The 26,990-nt window shown below is 41.8% G+C and overlaps 1 long non-coding RNA gene across 2 annotated transcripts; it reads right to left on the reverse strand.

Annotated features, from left to right (window-relative positions):
- On the reverse strand, positions 1-24,691 carry LOC148044915 (uncharacterized). Of its 2 annotated transcripts, XR_015696905.1 has the most exons (7): positions 24,549-24,691; positions 23,699-23,805; positions 21,962-22,079; positions 20,981-21,117; positions 4,262-4,368; positions 1,847-1,973; positions 1-737 (listed from the first exon to the last, which is right to left on the reverse strand). It is a non-coding gene; the product is annotated as an uncharacterized LOC148044915 (long non-coding RNA). The 2 variants fall into 2 exon arrangements; XR_015696906.1 differs by lacking the exon at positions 23,699-23,805.
- Positions 24,692-26,990: the final 2,299 nt, after the last annotated feature.

Here is a 26,990-nt window from a genome sequence, read left to right on the forward strand (position 1 = left end):
TCCACGGTGACTTTTCTCAATTGGAAGAAAGGAAAGAAAGAGAAAAGAAATGTCTTCTTGTCAGAATTGAATTTTTGAGCATAAATAAAGCTAACAAAAACAATCAAAAACAAGATAGAAACTTGGGAAGCAACTGGTCAATCTGAGTAGCCATTTTTCTATAGATGCCACTATGGGAATAATGAAATATTGGTAATTAATATCATGTTTAATGAGGAAGGTAACGAGAGAAGGAAGAAATTTCTCAATAGGGAAACTGACAAAAGTCACTCCTGCTCCCACTTCTCTTTTGCATGACTGTGGACATTCTGGTTCTCTTTTTAGATAAGGAAATCTCTTGAAATGATGACTCAGCAAGTCAAACTTAGCTAGTGTTATAATTATTAGGTTGAATATGTGTAGACCAATGAAGGATTGCCAATTTTTTTTACTACTGGTTCGGGCATGTACATGCGCAGAAGCATCTGAGTGAGTGGGGGGAGCCCCCCACTGCTGCTACTACTGGTTCGCCTGGGCCCTACTGGGAGCAACCCACCTCTTGTGTAGACAATACTAATCAGAACTAAGGAAGAAAAATATTTATGTGTAATTTGAGCTACAATCTACCTGAATGACTGTCACAACAGTTTATTTTGATGCCTCAGTTTCATCATTAAAAAATTGTGAAGTTGTTGTTTCAGGAAAAAAAACTTTCAGTTGTTGAAGTTGTATAGTCACACTCTGGAAGCCATGTTGCTCTGTATATTAGAAAAGAAATACATTATTTCACATTGAAAAATATTTTGTAAGTATAAATAAAAGATTAGGTAAAAGTAAAGGAGTCCTTGTGGATGTTACTCCACTAATTCTGCTGACTATAAGGATAGTGCTCATTTCTGATTCAAGGCCATTGAGCTAGCGCTGGGATTTTCATGGCCATATGGCAAGCATGAGGTCACAGAGCTTTATTAGCTTCCCATAAAAGTGGTACCAATTTATCTACTTATCTATTTATCTCCTCATATTTTCAAGCTTTCGAACTGCTAGTTTGACAGGAGTTGGGGCAAGGACGGGAGCTCACTGCTCAAGTCTCAAATATGGGTTTCTTTCAGCCCTGGATCCATCTTGAATCATTAGAGGCCACAAGGGAGAATGACCAACTTTCCAGCCAACAAGCCCAGTGCTGAGCTTGTTGGTTTACTGTTGAGCCACTTCCACCACCCAGAAAGGATTAAATTATATGTTAATTAAATATGTAATTGATGTTTGATTGTAGGTTGATACATGAGTGATTTTTTAAAATTGTCATGAAATTATTAAGAGGAAAATAAAATGTTAAGGATCAACAATGGAGGTCTTTTTTTTCTTTAAAAAAGAGCTTGTAGCCCTTTGATCTGAATTATGTACACACTATCACGTACCTTTTTTACAATAGCATACAGCTTACTACAGAAAATTACAAAGACAAGCTCTTGTACCTTATAGAATTTTATAGGATAGAACAAGTCATATTCCAATATGTCTATTAAGCTAATAGACAGGGACACAGGTTGTGTCCCTATTGTGTCCAAGACTAAGGAAGAAGAAAAAGCACAAATTTCAATAGTATTTGTTTAATATTAATCTGGAGTAAATGCAGTGTATAGACAATTGATAGTCATTTTTCAGGTTTATTATAGCACCTAAATTAATACGGATATTTTTATTGCTACATATTGAATATTGATGCCTGAATTGAAATAACCATCAACTAAATTGAAAATATAGACTAAAATTGAGATTGGAACCTGTAAATGGAAAATGTCAAATAAAAATGTTGTTCTGATCCGTAAGATCTGTGTTCTGTACCCAGGGAAAACTGACTTACTTGGCACAGCATTTGAAGTTAAATTCACAGTATCCATATGGAACAAAACAGTCAGGACAGGGAAGATTATATGGGTAGCAGAAACCATCAAAACGATATTGACAATCAAGCTGACCTCCAGCAGGATCTACATAAATATACAAAAACATCTCACAGATAATACATTCTCAGCATGATTCTGGATGAAGTTTTTTTCTCTCCCAAACTACAAACGCATTGGTGAATTTTCTGTATAAAATATGAATTAAGAAGCAATGCAAAGGAAACAAAAGAGTAGTTAATCTACTTATTAAACAAAAGACTGATTGGATTCCAAGGAGGTATTTTCCTTGAACTTATTCCCAGGAGAGGGATCCCTGCAAAATTGTATATCTCTTGTAGTCTTACGCTAGCTGGAGTGGCAGTTGGATAAAGAGACTGAAGAACTGAACCTCTCTCCTGTGGATGTTTCACTTCCCATCAAAATAAACTCTAACAAATATCTACCGAAATACATTCAGCAATAACCAGTCAATCTTTCTCTGTGATACAGTATATGTATATTCTCTATATATGTATGTATGTGAGATTATCTTCCCCTTGAACTCAAATGTTATTGTTGGTTTGAATTATTATTTTCAAGGGAAATATCTGTAGCTCAGGGTTGATATACTAGAATTAATAATGTTTGGGTAATGAAACATTTGGAAGAAAACAACCAAGCGCAGAGAGCACCAAGGACCAGCAATAATTATATTATTTGATTTTATCAGCTGTCCAACTCCAATATAATATTAGGATATGTGGGAATGACCTTAGGCAAATATTTCAGAAGAGACCCTCCCTAGTACTGTGAAGTGGATGGGTGGGTGAGACTTGTAAGATTCTGTTAATGTCACTTTACAATAAAGTCAGAGTTAGTATTGGTGTGCTGCTCATCTGAACTACTTGCAAGGCTGACATAGAACCATGGGAAATCAAGAGTTGTTGTTAAGGCAGTCAGTCCCTGGCTCTCTGGATGCCAGTTCATGCCCCTAGTGAAGGTAGCTGAACTAGAGAAGTTGGAAAGGTAGGGAGTTTGGCAGATTATTAAATGTACAAAAGTGGAAGGGTTCTGAATTATCCACAGGGAAGGAATGATTAAAGATATTCCTATTATATTCCGAATGAAGATAACAGAATCTGCAGAAATTCAAAATTGAGTTTTTTGAATGACAACATTTTTCTTGTTGTTAGTTGCGAAGTCATGTCTGACCCATCGCAACCCCATGAACAACATTCTTCTAGGACTTCCTGTTCTCTACCATCCTCTGGAGTCCATTTAAGCTCACGCCTATTGCTTCCATGACACCATCCAGCCACCTCATTCTCTGTCGTCCCCTTCTTCTTTTGCCCTCAATCATTCCCAGCATTAGGCTCTTCTCCAGTGAGTCCTTCCTTCTCATTAGGTGCCAAAGTATTTGAGTTTCGTCTTCAGGATCTGGCCTTCTAAAGAGCAATCAGGGTTGATCTCCTCTAGGACTGACCAGTTTGATCACCTCGCAGTCCAAGGGACTCTCAGGAGTTTTCTACAGCACCATAGTTCAAAGGCCTCAATTCTTTGACGCTCAGCCTTTCTTATAGTCCAACTTTCACAGCTATACATTGCAACTGAGAAAACATTAGTCTTGACTATATGCCCTTTTGTTGGCAGGGTGATGTCTTTGCTTTTTAGTATGCTGTCTAGATTTGTTATAACTTTATAACTCCCCAGGAGCAAGCATCTTTTAATTTCTTGGCTGCAGTCCCAATGACAACATTTATTAGTGTCTAAAAACTTATTGTAAATTTTTTTTGTTAAAAAATAAATTAACATGTTTTATGGGTTTGATGATTAGTTCTCCAGAATTTGCAAAGTAGTTGAAATTGTTCACATGTTTTTCCTGAACTAGAGAGACCCAGGTTCAATTTCTGCTTCCCAATGCTCCCACTACATAGTTTATTGAGTGAGTTTGGATCATAAATTCTCTTGCTACATAACCTTCTTCACAAGATTATTCTGTGCATAGCCACATTAAGGTCTCTGAAAAAGTCAAAATAGACATGCAGCAAAAACCAGCAAGCAAATCATGCAGGAGGAATGTGGGCTTACCTATACCTCTGCATTAAACATCAAACTACATAACAAGTATGGTGTAAAAATTGGATGCTGTCCAGTATGTGTAAGCCTTGTTTATACATGAGTTTTTAAAAATGTATACTTAATAATGGAATGCTAATATGGGTACTTTATATATTATTTACAAGCATATTCAGCACAACAACAATATCACTTTGAAAGCACCTAAAATATTTTATATAGATGTCTGGCATAATTTCATCTCATCCACTGTGACTATATTAATGTAGCTACATATAATGCATTGCAGTGTGCTTAAAGATTGCTCATTTTTGTACCTGGACCAACCACAGCTTTCAAAAAGAGAGTCAAAAAGAAAAGATGATAGATCTTCATGGCTGATCGATGAAGTCAAAAGTTCAATGTTCACGGACAGAAAGTATTCCTGTTGGGAAATAAAGAGTTAGCATTCTCATTGACAAAGGTGAATAGGGCAGATCTTTCGGCAAAAATGCAAACTGTTGCCCTGATGCAGACTGAAACCACGTTCTCTCTCCAATTTTCACATAGGAACCATACATGCAAAATGTCTCAAAAGTGCTTTTTCAAAAGACAACTGGCTTTTTTCTTGAGGAAGGAGAAGAAAACATTTATTTATTTAGTCATTCATTTTATTTTGTCAAGCATGTATAAGATAACAGATATAAGTATAAACATGATTATGAATACAGGAAATGATACGAATAAGTGGGGCCAGTAGGAAAGGGATGGTAGGCAGGTTAATGTGCTTATTCATGCCCCTTTTCTTCCAAGAAGATTCATCAGTTCTGAAACTTCTTGATTGAGAAGCAAAAGTTTCTTTTGCCTCAAGAAAAAAAACCCCAACTCCACCCCCCCCCCGGCAGTCCAGCTGCCTTTTGAAAAAGGATCTTTGACATAATTATGACCTGGATGAGTGAGAATCTCTGCAGAACATATATATAAATAAGGATTAACTGAACAGATGCAAATTATGTGTTGTAGTTCCAAGATCCGCATCTACTCCTGCTGAGTCATTGGAAGTACAGCTGAGAATAAATTATTGCTCCAAGAGAAGATGCTCACTTCTACCCAAAGAACTTAATGCATCTATTGGAACACTGCTATCATACCATATACAATTCTAGACAAATGGCTTCAAATCTCCAGTGGTGGAGGGAAGTCATTCCACTGATTAATTCTCACAGTCAGGAATGTTCTCCTTAGTTCTAGGTTGATTCTCTCCTTGATTAGTTCTTCGGGAAATAGGTTAACCATGTCTTCTTTGTAGCTGCCCCTTAGATATTGGAGCACTGCTTTCATGTCACTCCTAAGCCTTATTTACATTGAACTAGACAAACCCAATTCCTGCAATTGTTCTTCATATGATTTAGCCCTCAATCATCTTTGTTGCTCTTCTCTGTATTCTTTCTAGAGCAGGGGTGTCAATCTGGCAGCCTGTGGGCTGAAGTGTTATGCACAGGCCACACCCATCCCAGCTCTGCAAAGGGGAAAATGTCATAAATGTCATGTGACAGCAACGTGATGTGGCGAGTTTGACACCTGTGAACTAGAGTTACTGAGACTCCATTGACTGGCAATCAAAAATCTCCTGTTTTTATGCTCCCATAGTTCACAATGTCTCAATGCATAATGTCCAATTTAGTTCATCTATGATTGATTCAGGCTGCTTGACTACTTTCAGATTCATTCAGAGGTCAGGATGCATTGAGCACAGAGATATGTCTGCATATTAACAGACGTTACACATTCAAAATACTGTGGCTAAGAATATTCAAAAATTTAAAGACCAGGAAAAAATGCAGAAATATTGCTCTCTGGAAATAACCGGAACCTTGCTGAATTAAGCAGCAGATTAAGCAACCATGATCTTCCTTCATTCTTGCTGGGGCCTAAGCAACCATCCCCTGCAAATTCCACTTTTCTACACTTTATGTGGAAACATTTCTCTCCACATAATATATTTATAAAAATAATATAAAATAATAAAATAATGAACATATGAACATACAACTGTGCGAAAATAAAAAAAGCATTTAAATCATTGAGCTAGAATAAGAACAATGTTATTCCATTTGCAAGTCAAACTGATACTTGCATAGAAAATAAATTCTAAACAATCTGTTCAGATATATTTCTTGCATTTTACCATGTCCACTTTCCATTCCTGTGGGTTATACCTTTAAGGCTATCTGAGTATCACATTGTAAAATTATTTTTATCTATCAGCCTTTTTCTATTTAAGACTGAAACATCAAATTCTTGAGCAAGAATGAAGAATCCATGAGTTGCAGGTGCTCTGAACCCCTAAATTTTCTTTTGTGGTCTCCAGAATCATGCAGCCAGACCTTGGGAAGAAACAATCCAAAAATCCAAGTAAAACTGACATATTAAATGTTATTATACCTGGAAAAAGCTTATTTCAATTCCCACCCTCCATAGGTCTTATGCCATGCCCTGTATTGAGATCTTTGTACATCATTCTATTCTTCCCTTATAGGAAATAAGATATATATATATATTTAAAAGCTTTCCCTCTACGATGATAAACTGAAGCTTAGGTTAAACATATGAAGAAAGAGAACTGCTATTCCCTTGATAGATGCCCCCACCACATATGAAAGTCTGCCCTCCATCTCCCAATTCTCACCTTTATCAGGACCGATAGGTGGACAATGCCCAAATTTCATCGATGGTTGTTGCTTTTGTATACGGGATGTTACCTAATCCCTCCCACATGTCAGAATGCAGTGGCTATGCTCAGTGGTTGGATTCAAATAATTTAACAACCGGTTCTTTGCCCTAATGATTTCTTCCAACAACCAGTTCACCAAACTGCGCAGAAAGTTAACAACCAGTTCTCCCAACGTGGTGCCAACTGGATGAATCCCACCACTGGTTATGCAGTATCCCTAACTGTAAATGAGAGTCTGTGCGCATATAGAACCCTCCTGTTCTTGAAGTGATCGAACGAGATAGATTGATCCCAAATCAAAGAGTTGGTTCTTCCACATGGATCTTTAATTTTCATAAAGTGAAGTCCAAAGGGCTGGTGGTCCAGACATTTCCCAATAGACATAAAGAGTCAAAGAAGATACTATACTACCCCTCCCCCATTTGCTACCCAAACATATCATTTTGAATGGCTTCTGAGCTTATTCAGTATTTTAAACATTGAACTCAGTGTACTTTTTAGATAGCTGCAAAATAAAAATTCCAACTGATTCTCTAGAAAAATTATTCCTTCTGTCGGTCCTATTTGTTAATAAAGCAGAAAAATACATATTTGTACTTACATATATACATGGTATGTAGCCATACCTTCAGATAGTTTACTGAAGAATGCTGAATTTTGAAGTAGGAGTCAATACTGATAGTAATTAATTATGTAATAAACAAAGTCCAATCTATCAAGATTTCCAACATAAATAAAGAAACTCAGAGAAAGGTGGTAAGGTTCACAATCAAATTAACTGACTGAAATTCTCTTTGCTTTATACATATAGATTTTGAGGTTGTGAGAAACATCAAACTTGTTTGTCAAGTCTGGTTAAGGGAATTTTATTTTCTTCCTTCCTATACAAAGAAGAGGGGGAAGGTAGGAGAGTATCAGAAACATTCATCTTTTTCATATCGACGAACCAAGAAAATAAAGGCAATCGGGAGACTTTGTATTGTTTTCCTAATACCCACTTTTTTACTATCTGAAGGAAATCCATCAAATGCCAAGTGAAAAATAAAATAGAGAGGGCTATTTAGAGACTAAAAAAATAAGAATGGGAGGAACTGAAGAAGCAGCGCTTCAGACATTGCTTGACTGGTTTTAAATTTTATACAATGCACTGGGAATTTGTTGCAAAATGGCAAGTTAGCTATTGGTTAAATCCTTCCTCTAATACAAAGGGACATTCAATTAGACAAAAAATCAAACAAACATGGTGGAACTTAGAGAATTATTCTGGAAGTTGAACTGGTGTTTATTCATAGAAAGTAAAAATGAATTATCTGCTTTTCTCAGAGTTCCTAGTCATATATTTGTCATTTAAATCTAAGTAATACATAAGTGCTTAGCCAATCATATCAATCATCTATATACAAATATATACAAATGTTCTACAAATGAACTAAATAACCAGGAAGTAAAGAAGGAAAATATATGGTGAAATGGGTGGGGATATTTAAGTTTCAGTTCTATTATATTTCTGGTCAATATTAATTCTATTCCTTGGCTCAGATATTTGACTTATGCAAGAAACTATGCTATTCCTATAAACACAGTTCTGCACAAACAAAACAAAAGATACATTCATAAAGCAGCTTCTGGAAGCAAAACAAAATGTTCTCAGCTTTGGTCATGGTTTCTTAGTTAATGCTGGTGTGGCTCAGTAAATAGAAGGATTTCTCTATGCCTCTATTTTATTATCATTGCTTCACATGGTCGGTTAAGCCAGAGATTTTTCAGATATTAACAAGAACATTGTTGTATTAGATAATTTAGGACTTTGCTCAAATGTTGTTGGTTGTCCTGCCAATTGGTGCAACTGTGCCTGGCTCTGAGAAAATCAACCAAGAAAACAGAAACAGGCAGGCAACAGCTTGTGGAGAATAGATGTTAGTCTTTTATCCAGCCTCTTACATCTGGACATTGCCCTGGGTTGAAATAAGCACATTTCCCAAAATACCAAAGTTTCCCTCCTTCCTTCTCTCCCACACTCATATCTGGGAGCCAGGGTGGGTCAGGGGTGGGTTGCTTCTGGCTCGCAACCCATGCACCAGATGTGTGCTGCACATGCATGCACTGTTCAATGTAAATTGTTCTTTGTGCATGCGCAGAACAATTTACAGTGAACTGTGCATGTGCAGTCACTAAAATCCAAAATGGCAGTGGCCCAGTGGCAGCAAGTACTGGTTTGGGATGTGACAGGCCTGGGTTGCTGCCAGTTCTGCGACCCAGGCCTGAATTCCACTACCGGTTCACCTGAACCAGGCCGAACTGGCAGCAACGTACCTCTGTTGTGGGTAGTAGTTGAAGTGTTGGACTAGGATAAGGTGACCAGACGTCCCGCTTTTGGCGGGACACACCCGCCTTCCAATGCATTTTCCCGCGTCCCGCCCGCCTTTTTAAAAGGCACGCTTTTTTTGGCGCTCGCAGCTCCCGCCCATCAGCTGCTAGCTTGCTGGGCTGGCTCATCGTTCTGTTCTCTATCCTACCAGATGAGCCAGCCCAGCAAGCTAGCAGCTGATGGGCGGGAGCTGCGAGCTCCAAAAAAAAGCGTGCTTTTAGCCTTTTACCTACTACCTACAAATTTAAGCCAGCCCAGCCTCCCGCTCACTGATTGGATTGGCCTGGACTCCAGCCAATCAGTGAGCTGGCTGGGATGGGAAATTTTCAGCACGCTTGCGCGAGTTTCCATTTCCTTTCTACAAAAGACGAAAGAGGTTGCAGCTGCGCTGACTGGTGAGTAATCTAATTCTAATCGAATTTTCCGCTCGCCGCGGCAGGAGGAGAGGGTGGGGGCAGCTGCAGCCGCCCGCGGCAGAGAAGTTCCACGCGGTGCAGGGGCTCCCGCCGCCCGGCAGAAGCCCCTGAACTGCGTGCGGGCGGCTGCCCCCTCCTCCTCCGGCCACGAGGAGTAGTCCGTTCGTGCAGAAATTGCCCGCCCTGGCTGAGTGAATTGGGATCGCCTGCGGCCGTGAGGAATCCATTTGTGCAGGGGTCCTCGCGGCCGCAGGCGATCCCAATTAAATTCACTGTGTGCGGGCGGCAGGCGCTGCGCCCACGAGGAGCTGCCTCTTCGTGAATGGGATCGCCGCCTCCGAGAGCATGGGCGCAGCGGCTGCCGCCCGCACAGAACGTCGTGCGGGGGTCCCGCCGCCCGGCAGAAGCCCCGGGACCCAGTGCAAATTCGCTGCGCGAGGTGAAACGGCCGGCAGCAGCCTCGCTCTCCTGCTGCGGCTTCTGTTTCAGTAGGGAAGAAAACATCCTTTCGCTTCCCGGGCTTCTGCCGCCCGGCAGAAGCCCCGGGACCCAGTCAAATTCGGGAAGCGAAAGGAAGTTTTCTTCCCTACTGAAACGAACGCTGGCCGCAGGAGAGCAAGGCTGCTGCCAGCCGTTTCACCTTGCGCAGCGAATTTGACTGGGTCCCGGGGCTTCTGCCGGGCGGCAGAAGCCCGGGAAGGCGAAAGGAAGTTTTCTTCCCTACTGAAACGGACGCTGGCCGCAGGAGAGCAAGGCTGCTGCCAGCCGTTTCACCGTGCGCAGCGAATTTGACTGGGTCCCGGGGCTTCTGCCGGGCGGCAGAAGCCCGGGAAGGCGAAAGGAAGTTTTCTTCCCTACTGAAACGGACGCTGGCCGCAGGAGAGCAAGGCTGCTGCCAGCCGTTTCACCGTGCGCAGCGAATTTGACTGGGTCCCGGGGCTTCTGCCGGGCGGCAGAAGCCCGGGAAGGCGAAAGGAAGTTTTCTTCCCTACTGAAACGGACGCTGGCCGCAGGAGAGCAAGGCTGCTGCCAGCCGTTTCACCGTGCGCAGCGAATTTGACTGGGTCCCGGGGCTTCTGCCGGGCGGCAGAAGCCCGGGAAGGCGAAAGGAAGTTTTCTTCCCTACTGAAACGAACGCTGGCCGCAGGAGAGCAAGGCTGCTGCCAGCCGTTTCACCTTGCGCAGCGAATTTGACTGGGTCCCAGGGCTTCTGCCGGGCGGCAGAAGCCCCGGGACCCAGTCAAATTCGGGAAGCGAAAGGAAGTTTTCTTCCCTACTGAAACGAACGCTGGCCGCAGGAGAGCAAGGCTGCTGCCAGCCGTTTCACCTTGCGCAGCAAATTTGACTGGGTCCCGGGGCTTCTGCCGCCCGGCAGAAGCCCCGGGACCCAGTCAAATTCGGGAAGCGAAAGGAAGTTTTCTTCCCTACTGAAACGAACGCTGGCCGCAGGAGAGCAAGGCTGCTGCCAGCCGTTTCACCTTGCGCAGCGAATTTGACTGGGTCCCGGGGCTTCTGCCGCCCGGCAGAAGCCCCGGGACCCAGTCAAATTCGGGAAGCGAAAGGAAGTTTTCTTCCCTACTGAAACAGAAGCCGCAGCAGGAGAGCAAGGCTGCTGCCGGCCGTTTCACCTTCAAGGTGAAACGGCTGGCAGCAGCCTCTCTCTCCTGCGGCCAGCGTCCGTTTCAGTCGCTTCCCTTGTCCGTCTTGATTGCTGGAAGCAGTAACAAACGGCGTGTCCGCTCCGCATCGCCCTGACAACCACCCCAGCCGGCGGCTACCGGGCCTCGCTGGAGTCAATTGAAAACTGCGTTCAGCGCTTTGAGGACCTGAGGCATCTTGGGAAATGTAGTTCCCTATCAGAAAGAATGGAGTAGCTGCGAATTTGTAACAACATAATATAACTTATGAGGCCGGCGGCCGGGACCCGGGGGGCGGGCCGGGGGCAGGAGGGGCCGCTTTCCTCGGCCGGGAGCCGCCCTCGTGCCGACCCGCCGCGTCCCCGGCACGGAGAAGGGGAAGGGGCACGCCCCCTCCTCGCCTGTGCCGCCGCCGCCGCGGGAACGAGCGGCCACGCGCCTCCTCCTCCTCCTCCTCCTGCTGCTCGGAGACGCCGCCAGCCGAGCTCGCTCCGTTCCCGCGCGGCCGCACGTGTGGCGGGAGGCGGGGGCAGGTGGCGGCCCCGTGGAGGGCAGCTGGGCGGCTGCCGGTGGATGCCCGGAGGGAGAGTTGCGGCGCAGCCTCTCGGCTTTCCGGCCGTCCCGCTTGAAGAGCCCCGCTCTCGCGCGCGGGCCAAGCCGCGAAAGGCAACGGGCAGGGCGGCAGCGGCGGCGGCCGGGTGACTCCGCTCTCCTCTGGGCGGCGTGTTTGCCGGGGGTGGCCCTGAAGCCAGGCGGGCGGGGTTTTCGCCCATCCAAACGGGGAGGAAAAGGCTGCTCTGCGCTGGAGGCCGGAGTGACAGCCTCCCCCGTCCCTCCTTTCCCCCGAGGGCCCCGCCTGGTGCCTGCAGGAAGAGAGGAGCCCCCTGGAGCCCCCGGGCCTCCTTCCTTCCACGGGGAGTTTGGCACCACCGGCAATAAGCATTGAGCGCTGCTGCCTCCCTTTTCCCCGCGTTCAGTGCTGGGTTTTGCCGGGTAGCGCGTCAATCAGATCCCCCCCCCCCGCATTACCCGTGTCCGCCTTTGAAAAACTTCATCCTTTCAAAAGCAGATTTGAAGGCAGACTAAAGGCTCCCAGCCAGGCTCTGTGCTGGCTAAAAAACTACGTAGCCCCCAGCCCCCCCCCCATGATTTCCAGGCTAAGAATCCTCCTTCCATCTTCCCTGATGCTTGTTATCCAATGACCGAAGCATTTGATGTAGATGATTGCGGCACGTGCTACTCCCAAACCTGCACTTTCAGCCTAGTGCTTCTTCTCACCAATTGAAATTGTATAGATTTTCAAAGTCAGACTTTTTGCTCAATTTCCTTCAAAGTATTTATACGTTTTCTCACTGTTTTAATGCTACATAATACTGAATGTGCTTTGCCAAAGTACATGCCAAAGAGGACAATCATTTTAAAACTTATATTTGTGCAGTCCTTGCTCTTGGATGTTCAGGACAGTGGACTGAGGCTCATTTAATTCTTCGCTGCATGACCAGTCAGAAAGAGAAATAGTGCACTTACTGTGAGTCATTCGAGCCCCTGCCTGAACCACACCTCCCCAAGTTCTGTCATTGTCATTAAATGGTCTTAAACAGTCCGCTGTATTATTCATCAGGAGTCTCATAGGTTGTACCTCTTGGTCATGATTTACTAGAAGGAGAGAAGGAGGCAGAGCTGGGGAGCAAAACATGTTTTATGTAGGAATATTTTCACTGCTCTAATTCCACAAAATTTCAGGCATACATAGTAAAAACATCCTATTTGCAGATATAAACCATTTGAGGAAACCAGTCTTGTGGGTAAAGGTCTGAACGTCCTCTCGCAATCTGTTTGTTTTCTTTCAGGTGGTTCATTGCTCAACTAGGTAACATCAGTGCTAGTGAATGTGAGGTTGGCACCTTGTTTATATATCGTAGTTTTAGAGGTTGCGTTGTAGTCTTTTTGTTTCCTAAGTTATGTGTCTTTTGAAAGTTAGGTAAATGTGGTTTATCTTCATATGTCTTGTGTCTGAATATCAAACTTCCAGGAGATCCTACTATTTTGGGACCGGGTTTACCTAAAACACGATTAGTTTCCCATGGCTGAATCTGTCCATGTGTGGTAAGATGGAGGAATTTTTGTCACGCCTTCTGACTGTAGTTAGTGTTCATGGGTGCACTTTGCTAGTCTGTGGAGTCCTTGTGCTCCCTGAACTTGGCTGCTTGCTTCCACACCTTTCATTCCCCGACTAGGTGATAACATCACTGGTAGGGAGTACGAGGTTTGCTCCCTATTTATATACATTAGCTTGCCTTTCCATATTGGTGGAGGAGTGTGTGTGCGTGGTTTTCTCCTTGGTTGATTCGACTATTGTTTTCTGCTTCATTGTCTGGAGTTAATTCCTGCTTACCCCAGTCTTGGTAGCTGGAGATGATATTTTCTTCTTAGCTTTTTTATTGTCTGTTTTTGAATAGTGTATAAATGTGATTTATTTCTGGGTGCTCACTGCTGGCTGATTTCTCTGAATGCCAAGCTTCCAGGAATTCCCTAAATCCATTTTAGCATTAGCTTGGTTTAAGCTAATTTAGCTTGTGAGCCGCCCTGAGTCCCCCTCGGGGAAAAGGGCGGCATACAAATGAAATAAATGAAAATGAAATGAAATAACTTGGTGCTTCGCAGGTTACGAAAATCTCGTTTGATTTGCACACTGTTTTTTAAAAGTTAGATAAAGAAATTATGCTGTGAAAGCGACTAGATAGCCCCCCTCCCCTTCCTGTGTGTGAGAAAGGGAAGGAGAGGAAGGAAGGAGGGAGGGGGGAGGAAAAGAAGAAGGGAGGGGGGAGAAGATGGAAGGAGAAAAGATGGATGGAAGGAGAAAGAATGGAAGGAGAAGGAGGAAGATGGAAGAAGAAAGGAAGAAAAAGAAGAAGGGAGGGAGAAGGAAGGAGGTAGGAAGAAAAGGGGAAGAGAGGGAAAGAGCAGAAAGACAAAGAGGATGAAGTTGATAGGCAAGAGGAAGGGGGAAGGAAGGGAAAAAAGAGGGAGAGAGGAAAGAAGAAAGGATGGAACTAGAAAGGAAAGAAGGGAAGGAGGGAGGAAAGGGGAAGACAGGGAAAGAGCAGAAAGACAGAGAAGGTGAAGGTAGATAGGCAGAAGGAAGGAAGAAGCAAGAAATAGGAAAGGAGGGAAGGAGAAAGGAACAAAAGCAAAGAGGAAGGGAGAAATGGAAAGAGCAGAAAGACAGAGAAGGTAGATAGGCAAAAGAAATGAAGCTGAAAGAATGGAAGGAGGAAGGAAGAGAAAAAAGGAAGAAGGGAGTGAGTGAGGAAAGGAGATGATGGAAGGAGAAAGGAAGGAAGAGAGGGAAAGAGCAGAAGATGGATATGTTGGCATGAAAGGGATCCGGGCACAATCTCACCTGTTCCAAGTAAAGTTGCCTTTTGCAATTGGCTACCGGTAATCCTCGACTTACGACCAGGATTGATCCCCCAATTTCTGTTGCTAAGGGAGACGTTTGTTAAATGATTTTTGCCTCATTTTGCGACCTTTTATTGCCACGTTAAGTGAATCATGGTGGTTGTTAAGTCAGGAACATGGCTGTTTAGTGACCAAAATTACAATGGCATTGAAAAAAGTGACTGATGACCATTTTTCACACTTAGCGACCATTTTCACACTTAGCAACCGTTGTGGCATCCTCATGGTTACGCGATCAAAATGTTGATGTTTGGCAACAGATTCGTATTTCTGATGATAGTTTGAAATGGTGACAGTATAAATTATTGCTGGTGTAATACTTAACAATGGTTTTTAAGGATTTCTTTTATTTATAGAATACCTTTTTTATTATTTTGGGGGGATTTTTACTTTTAAATTGTTTATAAAATGTATTTACTACAAGAAATGTTCCTTTTTGCAAATGTGATCTTTGCACATCTTTGTGATGCAATATGTTCAAACCAGGTTTATGTGTCTCAAAGTGGCTGCTATTCTATGGGCAGGCCAGGTTGGTGCAAGGCAGCTTTGCCAGATTTTGTGTGTTTCACCCTCATTGAATTTTATATCGTATAAAGAATGGAAGGAGGAAGGAAGAGAAAAAAGGACGAAGGGAGTGAGTGAGGAAAGAAGAGGATGGAAGGAGGGAGGAAGGAAGGAAGAGAGGGAAAGAGCAGAAGACAGATAAGGTGAAGGTAGATAAGCAAGAGGAATGAAGGAAGAAGTGAGGAGTCTCGAGGAGGGGGAAAACATTTAGTGACCAAAGTTACAATGGCATTGAAAAAAGTGACTGATGACCATTTTTCACACTTAGCGACCGTTGCGACCATTTTTCACACTTAGCGACCGTTGCAGCATCCTCATGGTCACGTGATCAAAATTTTGTTTGGCAACAGATTCGTATTTATTCTGGTTTCAGTGTCCTGGGGTGACCTTTTGACAAAAAAAGTTTTTTTAATCAAGCCCCCCCCCCCCCCCCCGGTCAAGGGTGTCCCTCTTTTCCAATCTGAAAATCTGGTCACCTTAGACTAGGAGTAAAGAGATCCAGACATTCCTTAGGCATGGAAGGCAGCATGGGAGGCTACAATTTCAATTCTAAAGGCCTTCACTCCACAGAGGATATTTTCAGGCTGATATTTATTTGCATTACAAATACTCAGAAAATTAGATGATAACTACATAAGAAGAATGTGAAATCAAAAGAAAGACTATACTTATATGATATAGCTAATCTCTATTATAAGTTTCAAATAGAGACAACTGACGTAGCTTAAGAGTCTCATGCTGCCCTCAAACATTTTTTGTGGCCTCTGGGTCTCACCCAATTTTGTGAAAATTAGTGACATTTTTCTTGCTATGTTGAGAAAGGATACATAGAAAGTCTTATGTCATTTAAAATAATAATACACTTTCCGAGTCTAGGTTAACAACATTTGAAATACTATCACCAGCATGCATGGCTTCATCAGTTTCCTTGACCTACCTAATATGACCTAAAATTTCATGTAATGTGTTACTGGTCTATTTGATCCCGTCTTGAAATTTTTCTGTCATTAGCAATAAAAATGAGAAGGAGGATACTTGAGTCTAAACATCTCACTGATTGAACATCAAGACATAATAATAATAAGATCAGGAGCCATGAAGAAAGAAATGGAAGGCTTTATTTCAGTGACACAAAAATAAACTTTGTCAACTAATTGCATGAAAGTGAAAATTCATCAAGAACAATAGTAAATGTCACTGTTGGAGTGAAAAAGATGAAGCAATTGACCATTTGATCAATGGCTAAAATTTCACAAATGGATAAAATTGTCAAGTTTGATTTGCCAATATTATTGGAAACTTTGCCAGAGGTTTGATTTTGAATTTAGCAAGACCCTCTGGGATCATCAAGTTGAGAAGATTTTGGAAAAGGAGTGGGTTAAGAGCTTATGGGACTTTAAAATCCAAGCTGGTAGGCAATTTATTTGTAACATTCCTGATATAACAGTCATTGAAAACAGTAAGTCTGGAGCATTGGTGATGTTATACTGAATGCTGTGAGGGTCTGAGAAAAGCAACCAGGAAATAAAATGAAAAACCAGAATTTACAACTTGAAGCTGAATATTTATGGAAAAAGTTTTTTTGAGTTGCTGTTTGCATGTAAATATGACACAAACATATTCTGCCAACTTTTTACAGGGATATGTCACAAACCAATTCTGAAAGTGCCCTTTAGAAACTTGCATGAACTAAATCCATGTAGCCATCAGGATACAAATCTGATTTCCAAGGAAAAATATACTATTATATTCATGATATTGTGTTCATCTCATTCCAACCCATAAATAACTCTGATGCAGTCTGAAACACACTTTCCCCTCTTTTCTTTAAATGGCATTTTGTCCTTAAATTGATATCAAGTCATGACAGATTAGAAGAATGTAAAATGTGAAGTGTAAGAAAATTGTAGGAATATGAATTTTAGTACCAATACCAGCATAACAGAGTTGGAAGGGACCTTGAAGGTATTCTAATCCAATCCCCTGCTCAATCAGGAGACCAGAGACAATTCCAGACAAATGGTTTTAAATCTCCAGTGCAGGGCTGGGTTTCAACCGGTTCGCATCGGTCCCTGTGATCCGGTTGGTCGCCGAACCCGGAAGTAAGTAACTTCCGGGAACGGCGAAGCCCCCCCCGCGCCCGCCCGCACACCCGCGCCCGCTCCTTACCCGTTTTTTTTGAATTTTGCGCTTTCCACGCATGCGCAGAACGCCTGCGCGATCCTCCAGGAGCAGCTGGAGCATCGCGCAGACGCTAATACGCATGCGCGCACCGTGTGCGTGCACACGCGTCGTGTGCGTGCGCGAGGACGCCGTGTGCGTGCGCGAGGGCGCCGCGTGCATGCACGCATGCACTGCGTGCGTGCGCGAGGACGCCACCGGCCTCGTTCCAACTGATCCGGTTGGAACGGGGCGAGAAACCCACCCCTGCTCCAGTGGTAGAGAATCCATAACTTTTGGAGGCAAGAGATTCCAATGATTAATTCTCTTAGTCAGGAATTTTCTCTTTAGTTCTAGGTTGGTTCTCTCCTTGATTAGTTTGCACCTGAGCTCCGTGAAGGGCAAAATATCATGAAAATGTCACATGATGGCAATATGACCCAGAGAGTTTGACACCCGTGTTCTAGAGTTTCAACAGCTTTTTTATATCATGGCAGCCAACACTGGATGCAATATTCCAAATGCATTTACAGGTATTATAATGTGGTACTAACACTTCATACAAACATGATTCCATCCCTCTGTTAATGCATTCATTGCATCTGATATAAGAAATTACAGGATTAACTGCAGAGTATGTTAGATTTCCTCTATGTATAAATATTTCCCTATTTTACTGTTCAAGATGCAGTTTCTTTTCTAAATGTTTTGTTACATTGATATTTCTCAGACTTGGGAAAATTAAGATGTTTGCAGTTCAACTTCTAGAATTCACTGCTTACTAGTAGTGATAATGTTACCTGCCTAAAATGACCAAATTCAGGGGACACCAAGGACCCCTCATTTTCAACCTTGATTTGCATCTTTTATGTTTAGAAGATTGCGCCTCTGTATTCTTGATTTTGAACTGCTGAAAAAAAAAGACCTTTTTGTTTCTTTGCTGTTAGTTGTGAATCAGTTTCCTTCCATTCTGCCTACCAGTCTTTCCAGAAGAGGACGACTTTTAGAGAGGATAAAGAAGTCTTCTTCATGGTATTGTTAGGGGAATGTGGGTGAGGTGTTTTCTATGTCTGATACATATAGAAAGGGATTCTGGGCAGGGGCAAGATTGAAACTTTTTAGCAACTGGTTCTCTGCCCAGTTGCTGAGTGGGCGTGGCCTAGTTGGCTTCCTGCACCATAGTGGGAGGGGGGCTTCTTTGCCCATCCCAACTTCCAGAGGTTTTCCTTGAGCCTCCAGGAGGGCAAAAGCGGCCTCCCCTGACTCCAGAGGCTCCCCAGAGGCCACAAACAGGACCATTTTCAGACTTCCAGTACTTCCAGTAGGACCATTTTCACCCTCCCCAGATTCCGGAGGTTTTTCTTGAGCCTCTGAGAGGGTGAAAGCAGCCTTCCCGGGGCTCCGGAGGCTCTCCAGAGGCTGGAAAGAGGCCCGTTTTCTGACTTCTGGTACTTCCATTAGGCCGTTTTTCACCTTCCTAGAGCCCCTGCACAGGAACTGCACTTATGTTGCATCAAAAATGGACCATATGGAGACTCCTGGGTGTGGAGGGTCAGCCAGTCCTTACAACTACCGGTTAGGCGAACCAGATTGAAATTAACATCCAGTTCACCTGAACTGGTCCGAACTGACTGAATCCCACCCCTGATTCTGGGTTGAAAAGTGTCGAAGGGCTAAATTTTTATTCCACTCCTAATTGAGGTTTTTTTATGCATCTTGTCCCCCCCCCCCTGTTTCTCAGTAAAATGGATCACTGAGGTAGCTTGGGTTCAGGGAGCTTCTCACAATGAGAGAGAATGTCTTTTCACACTGAGTTTCTTCAACTGGAAGAAAGAGAAATTTCTTCCTGTTAGAACTGAACATTCTGTGCTCACTTTGTTAGGAATTAGTGAGGAGTTTGTACAGAGTAAGGAGGACATAAATCAAAGACATACACATCTATTGTTATTTCAATGATTTAATATCGTGCAATCTTTAGCACTCTGTTATGATGAGACAACACCACAGTCATGTTGGTTATACTGTTTAAAAACAGAAGATTCTGATAATAACTTAATTACAACATAGGATAGGCATAAATAAAACTGACAAGGGTAAGATGGAAGCTTGGGAAGCAACTGGTCAATATGAGTAGCCATTTTTCTATAGCTGCCACTATGGGAATAATGAAATATTGGTAATTAATATCATGGTTAATGAGGCAGGTAGTTCCTGTCAGCTTCACCCAAAGAAATTCCTCAATAAGGAATTTGTCACTCCTATTCCCATTGCTCTTTTGCATGACTGTTGACATTCTGTTTCTCTCTTTAAGTAAGGTTTATCTGAATGATGTACACACTATCACATACCTTTTTTACAATAGCATATAGCCGTGATGGCGAACCTATGGCATTGTGCCAAAGGTGGCACCTGGAGCCATTTCTGAGGGCACGTGAGGCATTGCCCTGTCTGCTCCAACATGCATGACACGCTGGCCAGCTAATTTTGGCCTTCCTTTTTGGCCATTTTTGGCCCTCCAGAGGCTTCCCTTGAGCCTCCAGGAGGGCAAAAACGGCCTCCCCTGACTCCAGAGGCTCCCCAGAGGCCACAAACAGGACCATTTTCAGACTTCCAGTACTTCCAGTAGGACCATTTTCACTCTCCCCAGATTCCGGAGGTTTTTTTTGAGCCTCTGAGAGGGTGAAAGCAGCCTTCCCGGGGCTCCGGAGGCTCTCCAGAGGCTGGAAAGAGGCCCGTTTTCTGACTTCTGGTACTTCCATTAGGCCATTTTTCACCTTCCTAGAGCCCCTGCACAGGAACTGCACTTACCTTGCATCAAAAATGGGCCATATGGAGACTCCTGGGTGTGGAGGGTCAGCCAGTCCTTACAACTACCGGTTAGGCGAACCAGATTGAAATTAACATCCAGTTCCCCTGAACTGGTCGGAACTGACTGAATCCCACTCCTGATTCTGGGTTGAAAAGTGTCGAAGGGCTAAATTTTTATTCCACTCCTAACTAAGGTTCTTTTATGCATCTTGTTCCACCCCCCCCCCTGTTTCTCAGTAAAATGGATCACTGAGGTAGCTTGGGTTCAGGGAGCTTCTCACAATGAGAGAGAATGTCTTTTCACACTGAGTTTCTTCAACTGGAAGAACGAGAAATTTCTTCCTGTTAGAACTGAACATTCTGTGCTCACTTTGTTAGGAATTAGTGAGGAGTTTGTACAGAGTCAGTGAGGAGAATAAGGAGGACATAAATCAAAGACATACACATCTATTGTTATTTCAATGATTTAATATCGTGCAATCTTTAGCACTCTGTTATGATGAGACAACACCACAGTCATGTTGGTTATACTGTTTAAAAACAGCAGATTCTGATAATAACTTAATTACAACATAGGATAGGCATAAATAAAACTGACAAGGGTAAGATTGAAGCTTGGGAAGCAACTGGTCAATATGAGTAGCCATTTTTCTATAGCTGCCACTATGGGAATAATGAAATATTGGTAATTAATATCATGGTTAATGAGGCAGGTAGTTCCTGTCAGCTTCACCCAAAGAGTTTCTCAACTAATTCTGCTGACTGTAGGGGTACTGCTCATCTCTGATTCAAGGACATTGAACTAGCGTTGAGGTTTGCATTGTTATGGGCAAGCATGATGTCACAGACCTCTGTTAGGTTCCCACAAAGTGCTATCAATTTATCTATTTATCTGTTTATCTACTCACATTTTCATGCTTTCGAACTTCTAGGTTGACAGGAGCTGGGCAAGGATGAGAGCTCACTGCTCAGGTCACAAATCTGGGCTGCTGGCTTTCCAGCCAACAAGTCCAGTGTCTTTACTGCTGAGCCACTTCCACCACTCCTAAAGGATTAAACTATATGTTAATTACATTTATAATTGATGATTTTTTTAATTGTAGGTTGATACATGAGTGGATTTTTTAAAAGTTGTCATGAAATTCTTAAGAGGAAAATAAAATGTTAAGGATTACCAGTGGAGGTCTTTCAAGATCTGTTTTTTTAAAAAGGAGTTTTTAACGCTTTGTCTGAATGATGTACACACTATCACATACCTTTTTTACAATAGCATATAGCCGTGATGGCGAACCTATGGCATCGTGCCAAAGGTGGCACCTGTAGCCATTTCTGAGGGCACGTGAGGCATTGCCCTGTCTGCTCCAACATGCATGACACGCTGGCCAGCTAATTTTGGCCTTCCTTTTTGGCCATTTTTGGGCCTCCAGAGGCTTCCCTGAAGCCTCCAGAGGGTGAAAAACAGCCCAACATGGACACCAGAAGTCAGAATGTGCATGCGCGGGACAGTGGGGGGTGGGGTGTTATGCACGCATGCAGATGGGGCACTGTGTGGGGGGGCATTAGGTTATGGGGGTGGGCATGCAAACTTGTGCTTTTGGCACCCGAGGTAAAAAAGGTTCGCCATCAATGCCATATAGCTTACTAACAGAAAATTACAAGGACAAGCTCTTGTACCTTATAGAATTTTATAGGGTAGAACAAGTCATATTCCAATATGTCCAGCGGCGGGATTCAATTTTTTTTACTACCAGTTCCGGGGGTTTGGTGGGTGTGGTGTGGCATTGTGAGCATGGCTTGGTGGGTGTGGCAGAGGAAGGATACTGTAAAATCCTCATTCCCTCCCTATCAGCTAGGACTTGGGAAGCAGAGAATAGATGGGGTGGACTTACTTGGCACAGCACTGGAGGTTAAATTCACAGTTTCCATATGGAATAAAACAGCCAGGACAGGGAAGGTCGGGTGGATAACAGAAGCCATCAAAATCCGTCAGACAATCATAAGCGATATCTACATGAATATACATACATACATACACACACACACATATACACATAGACACACACACACACACAAACACACACACACACACACACACATTTCATTATATATAAATGCAAATATATAAAAACATCTCACAGGTAAATAATACATTCTGGAGGATAAAAAATAAACTCTAACAAATTTATACCAAAATATAGTCAGCAACAACCAGTGTAATGTATTGACTCTTTCTCTCTGTAAATATGTATATTCTCTGATTATGTATATATGTGAGATTATGTTCCCATTGAAGTCAAATGTTATTATTGCTGATTTGAATTATTATTTTTCAAGAAAAATATTTGTAGTTCAGGGTTGATATGATGGTAGTACTGGAATTAATGGTATTATGTAGTTTGGGAAACATTGGCAAGAAAACAACAAGCTCAGAAAGTACCAAGAATCCCTCAATTATTATATTATTTGAATTTATTAGCTGCCCATCTCCTATGGAATGTTATGGTATGTAGGAATGACCTCAGAAGAAACCCTACCTAGTAGGGGACTGGAGGCTAGGGGACTGGAGGCTAAAACATATGAAAAATGATTGCAGGAACTGGGTATGTCTAGTTCCGAATCCTCCAACACTGGACGTTTTCAGGAAGATGTTGGATATCCATTTGTCTGAAATGGTATAGGATTTCCTGTCTAGGCAGGGGATTGGATTAGAAGACCTCCAAGGTCCCTTCCAACTCTGTTATTCTATTGTATTCTACTACTGTGAAGGGGATGGGTGGGTGAGACTTGTAAGATTCTGCTAATGTCACCTTACAATAAAGTCAGAATTAGGATTGGTGTGCTTCTTGTCTGAACTCCTTTGCAAGTGTGACATAGAGCCATGGGAAATCAAGAGTTGTTGTTGAGGGAGTCAGCCCCTGGCTTTTTGGATGTCAGTTTTTTGCCTCTAATCAAGGTAGCTGAGCTAGAGGAGTTGGAAAGGTAGGGAGTTTGGTAGGCTATTATTTGTAAAAAGGTGGAAAGGTTCTGAAATACCCATATAGTTGGTGACGATAACAGAATCTGCAGAAATGCAAAATGGAATTTTTTGATTAGGGAAAAAGCCAATGATATTTATTAGTGTCTAGAAACTTTTTATGGATTGTTTTTTTTTTTTACTAAAAATTGAAAGAATATTAACATGATTTATGGATTTGGTGATTAATTCTCCAGAATAAAGATTGTTAAGGAGGACATCTCTGTGCATAACCACATTAAGGCCTCTGAAAAAAGTCAAAATATGCATGCAACAACAAACCAGCAAGCAAATGATGCAGCAGGAATGTAGGTTTACAATTCTACATTAAACATGGAACTATAATGAGTATGGTGTAAACAGTGGATGCTGTCCAGTATGTGTGGGTCTAGATAAGTTTTTAAAATGTATACTTAACAATGGAATGCTAATATGGATGCTTTACATATTATTTACATGGCTACTCAGCACCTCTACAATATCACTTTGAAAGGACCTAAAATATTTCATAAAGACATCTAGAATAATTCTATCTCATCCATTGTGACTATATTAATGTAGCTACAGATGTATATTGCATTGCAATGGGCTTAAAGATTGCTCATTTTTGTACCTGGGCCAACCACAGTTTTCACAAAGAGAGTCAAAAAGAAAAGATGATAGAGCTTCATGGCTGATGGATGAAGTAAAAAGTTCAATGCTCACAGACAGAAAGTATCCCTGTTGGGGAATAAAGAGTTAGTATCCTCATTGACAAAGGTGAATGGGGCAGATCTTTCTTTCAGCAAAAATGAGAACTGTTGCCCTTATCCAGAATGAAATCACATCCTCTTCATTTCAACATTTCTTTCCACAGAATATATTTATAAAGATAATAAATTCAGGGTAAAGGTAAAGGTTCCCCTTGAACATATGTGCAAGTTGTTCCCAACACTATCAGTCTCTTTCTAATAGTCAATCCAAGACTGAAATATTTAATTCTTGAGCAAGAATGAACAATCCATGAGTTGCAGGTGCCCTGCACTCCTTAATTTTCTGCTGCCAAAATTTGGGAAAAAATAATCCAAAAATCCAAGAAAAACAGACCACATCTTGAAAAAGCTTATCTCCATTTCCCCCCATAAGTCTCATGCCATGTCCTGTACTGACATCTTTATACAGCATTCTATTCTTCCCTTATAGGAAATAAGTAATATATAAAACTTGCCCTCTACAATGAAAAACTGAAGGTTAGGCTAAACAGACAAAGAAAGAGAACTGCTATTCCCTTAAAATATGCACCCAGTGCATATGAATGTCTGTTTCCATCTCCCAATTCTCACCTTAACCAAGACCAATAGGTGGAACAAAGCCCAAATTTCATCGATGGTTGTTGCTTTTGTCTAGAGGGGGTTACCAGATCCCTCCCACTTTCATCTGTTTTCCCCCATCCCACAACTGGGTATAAAATGATGCTACCCTACCAGTATGAAGGTCCATTAGAGGTTGAAAATTGCATTCAGAGACATTGGGAAGAATGGTCTGTTTGCACCAGAAAGTAGTCACCAAATGTTTGCAGAGTTTTAAAAGAGTAGTTTATCTTGACAGAACCCTTTCAATGAGCTTTGACAAAGAAAGCAGACCTCAGCTTCCTTATGCCAGAATGCACTGGGTGTGAGGTACTACTTATGGTAAATGTGACTGAGAGTCTGTGCACATATAGAACCCTCTTGTTCTTAAAGTGATAAATGAGACAGATTGATCCAAAATCAAAGCGTTTGTTCTTTTAAATGCATCTTTAATTGGCATAAAGTGAAGTCCAAAGGACTGGTGCTTCAGACATTTCCCAATAGACACATAGAGTCAAAGAAGGTACTACACTATGCCTCCCCACATTTGCTACCCAAATATATCATTTTAATTGGCTTCTGAACTTATTCACTATTTCAAGGACCGAACTGAGTTTATTTTTCTAGGCAGCTGCAAAATTAAAATTTTAACTGATTCTCTAAAAGTAGAAAAAATAACAATGCCTTCTGTTGGTCCTATTCATTAACATAAGAGAAAAATACAAGGAGGGAATTAACCTAAAACTAAGGAGAAATTTCCTGACAGTTAGAACAATTAATCAGTGGAACTGCTTGCCTCCAAAAGTTGTGAATGCTCCAACATTGGAAAATTTTAAGAAGAGATTGAACAGCCATTTGGTGGAGTCCTGGGAATTATTCTGGAAAGCTCAACAGATGTTTATTGATAGAAACTACAAATAAATTATCTGCTTTTCTCAGAGTTCTTAGTCATATGTTTGCCATTTAAGTCTAAGTAATTTGTAAGTGCTTAGCAAATCCTATTAATCATCTGACTATACAAAGAGGGTGAGACCTATTTCTTATCGTATGCCTATGTGTTCTGCAAATTTTGTTAACAAAAAACATTATAAGATCTGTAAATAATGTTCACTTGAAAAAGCAAATATTGCTGTTCTTTGTGAAATACTAAATGTGCATCTTTACAAAAGTGAGTGTTTGGTCCATTATTTTACATTGATTTATTTATATTAGATTTTTATCCGAGCTTTACTACTTTATAGAGATCTCAATGTAATGAATATACATAATAGTCTTTTCTCTTCCAATTTTCTGGACAACCACAATCCCGTGAGATGGGTTGGGCTGAGAAATAGTAACTGGCAAAAGTCACCCAACTGGCTTTGATATCTATGGTGGGACTACAACTCACAGTCTCCTGTTTTCTGGGGCAGCACCTTAGACCAAACTGGCTCTCTATGGTATCTATGGTAGATAAAAGCAAAGAACATTTACTCAGAAGTCTAGTAAACTGATGGTAGCTTATGATTGAGCTTTAGACAATCACATACAATCACTCATGATTTTAGAGTTTGTAGCTGTATGACTCACACTGTAGTTTAAAAACATGAATCAATACACAACATGAAATGTTCTATAAATGAATTAAATGACCAGGAAATAAGAAGGAAATATAGGGTGAAATGGGTGGGAATATTTAAGTTTTAGTTCTATTATATTTCTGGTATATTATATTAATTTTATTCCTGTAAATGTTTGCCCCAGATATTTCATTTATGTTGGCATACTTCATGTAAGAAACTGCGCTATTCCTGTAAATACAGTTCTGCATAGTCCACAAACAACACAAAAGATACATTTATAAAGCAGCTTCTGGAAGCAAAACGAAATGTTCTCAGCTGTGGTAATTGTTTCATAATTGTTGGTATGGCTTAGTAAATAGAAGGATTTCTATAGATCTCTATTTTATTATATTATCATTGCTTCACATGATCGGTTAAGCCAGAGATTTTTCAAATGTCAGCTCTTGTTATACAACAAGAACAGTGTTATATGAGATCATATAGGATTTTGCCCAAATGTTCTTGGATGTCCTGCCAATTGCTGCAACTGTGCCTGGCTCTGAGAAAACCAATCAAGGAAACAGAAACAGTTGGCAGGCAAAGCTTGTAGTTTCTCTAGTGGTCTGTGGAGAATAGATGTTAGCCTTTTATCTAGCCTGTTGCATCTGGACATTGCCCTGAATTGAAATACGCACATGTTGGTAAATTTCTCTCCGAAGTCCATATGTTTTCATTGTTCAAACATAACCTGCCAGCTCAAGTTATCAAACACTTTCTGTGCATCAAGGAAGATCATAGCCATCTGCTTTCCGAATTTGTCTCATAATATTCCAGTGTGTTCAGAATCATCTGCATGCTATTTTTAATTTGCCTCTTAGGTCGGAAACCATTCTGGTCTGTGTGAATGAAATCATTTAAAAATATTTTCAGTCTTTATGCAATTATGGAGGCATAGATTTTGTAATTTACCTTTAACAATGATATCAGTCTGTAATAAATTGGAATCTTCTTTAGGTATCAGTGTTATAAGTGCCTC

This window comes from Thamnophis sirtalis, unplaced genomic scaffold (assembly GCF_051295495.1).
Source record: "Thamnophis sirtalis isolate CommonGarterSnake01/CBP01778 unplaced genomic scaffold, rThaSir2_p1.2 scaffold_6, whole genome shotgun sequence".
Lineage (NCBI taxonomy): Eukaryota > Metazoa > Chordata > Lepidosauria > Squamata > Natricidae > Thamnophis > Thamnophis sirtalis.